Here is a 7883-nt window from a genome sequence, read left to right on the forward strand (position 1 = left end):
CTGAAAAGTAAGTCTCAATTTAATGTAGAGTATTGGGGCACTCAGGAGAAATTGAACAACAAACTGTGAGGTCCATTTTTTCTTATTAAAACTTGGGGCTAAAATAACATTTTAGTATCAAAAATTGTCTGTTGTATACCTATTACTACCAACCATCTGATAGCTACCTGTTGGAAGCGCAAAGATTCCTTATTGAAAGGATAGCGGCCCATAACATTTATGAACATAACTATGCTCTTAAAAACGATAACATTGCCAAATACAAATTAAAAATTGGTTTCTCTGGAATAGAAAATTTGGGACAACTTTGATCTAGTTGCTTAGCAGCACCACCTCTTAGGCAGTTGACAACTTTATAGGTATCCTAGAAACATCAGAATTTAGGTATAATTGTTTATTATAATATTTACTGGTCAATTGTTTGACCATTAAGCAGTTCTGACTCCCCTTTTCCCTTTTCTTTTTCCCCTCTTTACCGGTTTTCCTGTTTCCTTCCCCCTTTCCGCCTCCCCCAACCCTGTTATTTTGTTCATACCTTTATCCCAAAAACTTAGACTTCTTTTTACTATCCTCCCAACCCTGTTATTTTATAGTTAAAAATTATTATTTATAGTTATTATTTATAGTTATGTTTCAAAATCTATTTTGCTATTGTTAAACCTAATAAAAAATAATTGAAAAATAAAAAAGTAGTTTACTTTAGTGCCTAAATGGTGGAATTGCCCAATGATACAAAAACTATGTAAAAAGGTACAGGTCTTGATCACATCAATTATCCAATATGGGGCGCTGGAGTAGCATTACTTTCTTTAAATCTTTGCACACTCCCACACCCAGACGAAAACGCTTTAATCTCATTTTACAACATTCTGTTCAAGAAATCCTGAATAAAATGCATCATAATTGTATTATGGAACACATGATTCCTGGGCTAATGGGTCAAACATTATATATAGGGGTATTGGTGTAACATAGTAACATAGTTTTGAAGGCTGAAGGAAGACCTTATGTCCATCTAGTTCAGCCTATTTTTAGTGCAGCTGTTCTGCGTTGTTGATCCTGGGGAAGGCAAAAAACCCACAGAGTAGCAGCCAATTTTCTCCATAGGGAAAAAGATTCCTTCCCCTAAGCTGGGTCAACCATCTACCTATAATATTCTGTTATTCGTAACCTTCTATACTGTTACTCACAAGAGAAGCATCCATTCCTTTCTTAAATTCGTTCAGTGAGTTGGCCATCACCACTTCCTCAGGAAGAGAATTCCAGAGCCTCACTGCTCTTACCGCGAAGAACCCTCTTCTATGCTGGTGCAGAAATTGTCTTTCCTCCAAACGAAGAGAATGCCCCCTTGTTCTTGTCACAGTCCTTGGTACAAAAAGTTCATTGGAGAGATCTCTGTATTGCCCTCTGATATACTTGTACATATATATTAAGTCTCCCCTAAGTCTTCTCTTTTCTTGAGTAAATAGACCTAATTTTGATAACCTTTCTGGGTATTGCAGTGAGCCAACTCCATTTATCATTTTAGTAGCCCGCCTTTGAACCCTTTCAAGTTCAGTAATGTCTTTCTTGAGCACCGGCGTCCAAAATTACACACAATACTCCAAGTGTGGTCTGACGAGTGATTTGTACAGAGGGAGAATTATGTTTTCATCTCGTGTCCCCCGACCTCTTCTAATGCATCCTATGACCCTATTTGCTTTGGTGGCAGCTGCCTGACACTGAGCACTCCAATTTAGTTCTTATTGACTAAGATGCCTAAGTCTTTTTCCATGTGTATTCAGGAGAAATTGCATAACGAATTGTACCATTCATTTTTTCCAATTATCCCTTTTAAAAATTAAAAACCTGAGGCCAAAGCAACATTTTATTGGAAAAAAATGGTAATTTTCTATTAACTCGGCACAATTTCATACAATTCTCTGAATCACCTGAGGTTAAAAAAATGCTCACAACACCCCTAGATGAATTCCTCCAAACATGTAGTTTCCAAAATGGGGTCACTTGTGGAGGTTTCTGCTGCTTTTGGCATGTCAGGGACTCTTCAAATGTGACATGGTGTCCGCAATCTATTCCAGCCAAAATTGCACTCCAGGATTCAATTGGTGCTCCTTCCATGTCATGTGCCCAAACAATAGTTGTCCATCACATATGGGGTTTCAGTGTACTCAGGAGAAATTGCACAACACAAAATTGTATGATCTATTTTTTCCTGTTACTCTTGAGAAATTGAAAAATTTGGAGTTAAAGCAACTTTTTTATGGGAAAAAATATATTTTTTCATTTTCACGGCTCAATGTTATAAGCTTCTGTGAAGCACCTGTGGGCTCAAGGTGCTCAACAGATCTCTACACTGCGTTCCAAATTATTATGCAAATTGGATTTAAGTGTCATAAAGATGTAATTTTTTGTTTTTCAAATAAACTCATAGATGGTATTGTGTATCAGGGCTCTTTGGATCACTGAAATCAATCTCAAATTCCTGTGATAATTAGTTTACCAGGTGAGCCCAATTAAAGGAAAACTACTTAAGAATGATGTTCCACATTATTACGCAGGGCACAGGTTTCAAGGAATTTAGGAAAGAAAAAGGACCTCTCTGCTGCTAAAAAGCATCAAATAGTGCAATGCCTTGGTCAAGAGATGAAAACATTAGATATTTTCCAAAAATTTAAGCGTGACCATCGTACTGTTAAGAGATTTGTGTTTGATTCTGAGCACAGACATGTTTGTGCTGATAAAGGCAGAATGAGGAAGGTTTCTGCCAGGCAAGTTCATCGGATTAAGAGAGCTGCTAAAAAGCCATTACAAACCAGCAAACAGATATGTAAAGCTGCTGGTGCCTCTGGAGTCCCTCGAACCTCAAGGTGTAGGATCCTTCCAAGGCTTGCTGTGGTGCATAAACCTACTATTCGGCCACCCCTAAACAGTGTTCACAAGCAGAAATGGTTGCAGTGGGCCCAGACATACATGAAGACTATTTTTCATACAGTCTTGTTTACTGATGAGTGTCGAGCAACCCTGGATGGAGAAGTGGATGGTTGGTGGATGGCCACTATGTCCCAACAAGGCTGCGACTTCAGCAAGGAGGAGGAGGAGTCATGTTTTGGGCCGGAATCATGGGGAAACAGCTGGTAGGGCTCTTTAAGGTTCCTGAAGGTGTGAAAATGACCTCTGCAAAGTACTGTATGTAGAGTTTCTGACTGACAGCTGTCTTCCATGGTATAAAAAGCAGAAATGTGCCTTCAGGAGCAAAATCATCTTCATGCATGACAATGCACCATCTCATGTGCAAAGAATACCTCTGAGTCATTGACTGCTATGGGCATAAAAGGAGATAAACTCATAGTGTGGCCACCATCTTCCCCTGACCTCAACCCTATAGAGAACCTTTGGAGTATCATCAAGCAAAAGATGTATGAGGGTGGGAGGCAGTTTACATGAAAACAGCAGCTCTGGGAGGCTATTCTGACTTCATGCAAAGAAATACAAGCAGAAACTCTCCAAAAACTCCCAAGTTCAATGGATGCAAGAATTGTGAAGGTGATATCACAGAAGGGTTCCTATGTTAACATGTAACTTGGCCTGTTAGGATGTTTTGGAGTTAAATAGCTTTTTTGTTCAGTGAATGTGACCTCCTAATGCTGCAAATTCCAAAAATGAGCATTTTCAGATCTTTAAAACATATCAAATGTTTAGAAATTCTAATGTGCCTAATAATATGGAGCAGTGCAATTTGAGTTTTTATTCATTTTGGAGATTATATGGTTATCATTGGGAGGTTTCTTCAATAAAATTTGATGCATACTCTAACCAGTGATGACTTTTATTAGACTGACTGTCATTTGTACTGACTATTTAGGAAAATCATAGAAAAATATCATTTGCATAATAATTTGGAACACAGTCTAGATAAATTCCTTGAAGGGTGTAGTTTCCAAAATGGGGTCACTTGTGGGGGGGTCCACTGTTTAGGCATGTAAGGGTCTCTGCATACGCAAGATGGCATCAGCTAGCTAATCAAGCTATTTTTGTACTCTTAAAAGTAAAATGTTGCTCCTTACCTTCTGAGCCCTGCCATGCGCCCAAACAGTAGTTTTCCACCACATATGGAGTATCTGCATTCTCAGGAGAAATTGCACAATGTTTATGGTCCATTTTCTCCTGTTACCCATGCGAAAATGAGAAATTTGGTGTTAAAGCAGCATTTCTGAGGGTAAAATTAAAATTTTAATTTATTCCTTCCACATTGCTTTAATTTCTGTGAAACACCTAAAGGGTTAATAAACTTCTTTAATGTGGTTTTGACCACTTTGAGGGGTGCAGTTTTTTAAAATGAAGTTACTTTTGGGTATGTTCTGTCACATAGATCCCTTAAAATTGCTTCAAATGTGATGTGATCACTAAGAAAAGTTGGTTTTGTAAATTTTGTTGTAAAAATGGAAAATTGCTGATTAACTTTTAACCCTTCTAACTACCTTACAAAAAAATTTACTGTAAGATTCCGCATTATCAGATGTACCAATTTATAAGACAAAAATTTTGGGGAGGAAACTTGGAAAACATTTTTTAATAAAATGGTGCATGTTATAATTTGCTATTGCGATAGTTTACCAGGAGGGCAGCGGTGGAGGAGTGGGGTCCCAGGTGGTAGTTCTGCTGCTGGCGGAAGCAGGAAATTTTGCACTCTCAAGGCTGGGAAGGGTGTTTGGTGGCAGCAGGAGTTGGACCATGGCTGTGTGCCCCAGGTTGGTATGACCAGGTGCTCAGTGGTACGGGGGCTCCATCGACAGTTTGTGACAGCCCAGAGCCCCGCACCGTCCATACTTTCTAATCTGGTAGACTCTGGGAAAATGGCCGCTGGAGGCAGTGCATGTGTAATTGAGATCTCGGGAACCGAAATCTTGGAAGATGAGATCTCGATGCTGAGATCTCAATTTGCGCATGCGCCGCCTCCAGCAACCATTTTCTCAGAGACCACCGCATAGAAGAGTATGAAAAGTGCAGGGCTCCAGGCTTTCACAAAATGTCGGCGGGGCCTCCGCACCACTGAACACCTCGTCATACCAACCTGGGACCTGAAAACATCGCCCGACTCCAGCCTCCGCCAGAAGCATCCAGCAGCAGCGACCCTGGGACCTTGCTCCACCGCAGCCGGTAAGCTCCACCGAAGCTACAATTCTAATTATATGGTATGTTTCAAAAATGATGCTGATGTAAAGTAGACATGTGATAAATGTTATTTATTATCTATTTTGTGAGTTGCAACTATTTGATTTAAGGGCATAAAAATTTAAAGTTTGAAAATTGTGATATTTTCTCATCTGTAGTCAAATTTTCGATATTTTCATAAATAAATGCAAATCATATCAACCAAAATGTACCAATAACGTTAAATACAACATGTCATGAAAAAAATCTCAGAAACACTGAGACATGTTAAAACATTCTAGAGTTATTACCTAATAAAGTGGTCTGAATTGTAAAATTTGTCCTGGTCAGGAAGGTGAAAACAGTCTCGGGGTTGAAGGGGTTGTCTCATGAATACATTAAATACAGAGGGCCAAAATTAAGAACTTTGACAAAGTTTATATTTATTAAAACATGTCTACAACCGAGGAAGTTTTTACTTGTAAATTCAAAAATTTGTTCCAGCTCACTTCAGTATAAAACTTCTATTTTATTGCGTGAAAATTAAAGCATGACAAAGCTCCTCGGAGATCACACAGCACTGGAGGACAAGCTACGCGTTTCGACCACCAAAGCTTTGATAAAGACCACGTTAGTGGTTGAAACGCGTAGCTTGTCCTCCAGTGCTGTGTGATATCCGAGGAGCTTTGTCATGTTTTAATTTTCACGCAATAAAGAAGTTTTATACTGAAGTGAGCTGGAACAAATTTTTGAATTTCCATGGTTGTTCACGTCTCATCAGGACGGGTTCCGAGCACCTTCCTTCAAACGGTGAGCTGGCTTTTTTGTTTCTTGTTTTAAAGTTTTTCCTTATCATTCCTTACAAAATAAAGCCCCTATATAGTCCTCTATACAGAATAATGAGCCCTACATGGTCCTCCATACAAAATAATCGGTCACACATAGTCCTCTGTACAGTTTAAAAGCCCAACATATTCCTCCATTCAGTATAATGGCCACGCATAGTCCTCCATACAAAATAATTGGCCCCACATAGTCATACATACAGAATAATGGCCACGCATAGTCCTCCATATAGTCTAATGGGCCCCAAATTAAAAAATATATATCTCTACTCCGGTCCCTAGCTGTTTCGGTCTCTGCAGCTCTTCACTGCTCGACACAGTGGGTGCAAAATAATGACATCATCGCTCCCGCTACGCTGAGACATCACAAACAGAGGGAGAATGATGGAGAAGGGAGTGTCAGCTGACGGGCCCCCTCTTCTACCATTGCTTCATCTCTATCGGCATCCAGGATGCTGATACAGTTGAAGGTGCAATATTGGGGTTGGGGGGCAGTGTCAGTGTCACTGGCCAAAGTTGGCTCACTGTGCGGAGTTTGAGATGTGTGTTCTAGAATCAATGGCCTATCATGCAGGCACTAGAAAAAGCCAAGTGGACCTGATAGGAGAAGACAATGTCGCTCCGCACTTTATTACCACCATGGCCACTTAATTTAATGAATCAGTGGAGGGTGCAAAAGTCGTCTGTCATCACAAACTATATATGAAAGTAATATAAATAATACCATAGATTTCATGTCATTTCTATTATCATTTCAGGAACTGAAACCTACTGTCGAGAATTAATATGACCGATGCGGGCGGAGAGTTGTGGACACACTTCTGTAGAAGATCTTTTTGGATGTTGTTTGTATCTTTTTTATATGTTGTTTTCTTCAATGACTTCTATTTTACTCCATTTACTGAGCAAGAAAAGGAAGGGATAAATGTGCGCCCTTTACAAAGCTGTAAATTTGGGTTAGGCCGGAGTCACACTACAGCGAGATACGGCCGAGTCTCGCAGGTTAAAACCAAGCTCTGGCACCGGCACTCCGGAGCGGAGAGTGCAGCTCCATGTATTGCTGTGCGGCTGCACGCTCCGCTCCGGAGTGCCGGCACCAGACCTTGGTTTTAACCTGCGAGACTCAGCCGTATCTCGCTGTGTGTGATCCCGGCCATACAGGGCCCGTCACTTATTGCCCGCTGTCCAACTGATACCATCAAATCTCCTATAGCTACACTCCTGCCCTATGTATGTGGGGCTTGTGATGAAGGGACATCAGACATCATGAATGAAGGTCTTGTGATGAAGAGACATTTTTACGACTGCTTTCAGATATTTTTAGGATTGTAAATATACTGCAGGTTTTTTTGTTTTAACTGTACAAGATAAAGTAATTAATGCGAAAGAGTTGAACAAGAAATGATTTGTGTGTTGGCTGATCTACTTAGTAGTAAATGTGTTTTAGTTACTCCTTTAAAGAGTCACTTACTTAAAAAAATTGATTTAAATACCTTTTTAAAAAAAAATCCCTGCACTCCCCTGATTCTGTTGCTCTTTTCTGTTTTGTGCTCTGTTGCTCCACTGCAGAGATATTCATGTTTTTTTTTTTAAAGCGCACTATTTGAAATCTCTGCTTTATAGTCCGACTGGTTCAGTCTTCTTCAGGGGTGTGTGCTTTCACTCCTCCTTACTAAGTACTATCAATCACAGTTTGGAAACATATCTAGGTGTCTATCAGTATCAGACCTTGCTGAGCTGAGCTTAGAGAGGGTTGAAAGCTCATGCACCCACAGACAACTCTGAAGAAACGCTCAGTTGGACTCCAAAGCAGAGATTTCACATAATGCACTCCAACAGCAACAAATGTGAATATATCTGCAATGGAGCAAAGCAGGAAAAATTTGA

General features: G+C 39.9%; 1 pseudogene; it reads left to right on the plus strand.

Moving 5' to 3' along the window:
- Positions 1-6781, plus strand: part of LOC141060855 (zinc metalloproteinase-disintegrin-like VLAIP-B) — a 176698-nt pseudogene extending 169917 nt beyond the window's left edge.
- The last annotated feature ends 1102 nt before the right edge of the window (positions 6782-7883 follow it).

This window comes from Dendrobates tinctorius, unplaced genomic scaffold, assembly GCF_039654945.1.
Source record: "Dendrobates tinctorius isolate UK_male_01 unplaced genomic scaffold, ASM3965494v1 ptg000245l, whole genome shotgun sequence".
Lineage (NCBI taxonomy): Eukaryota > Metazoa > Chordata > Amphibia > Anura > Dendrobatidae > Dendrobates > Dendrobates tinctorius.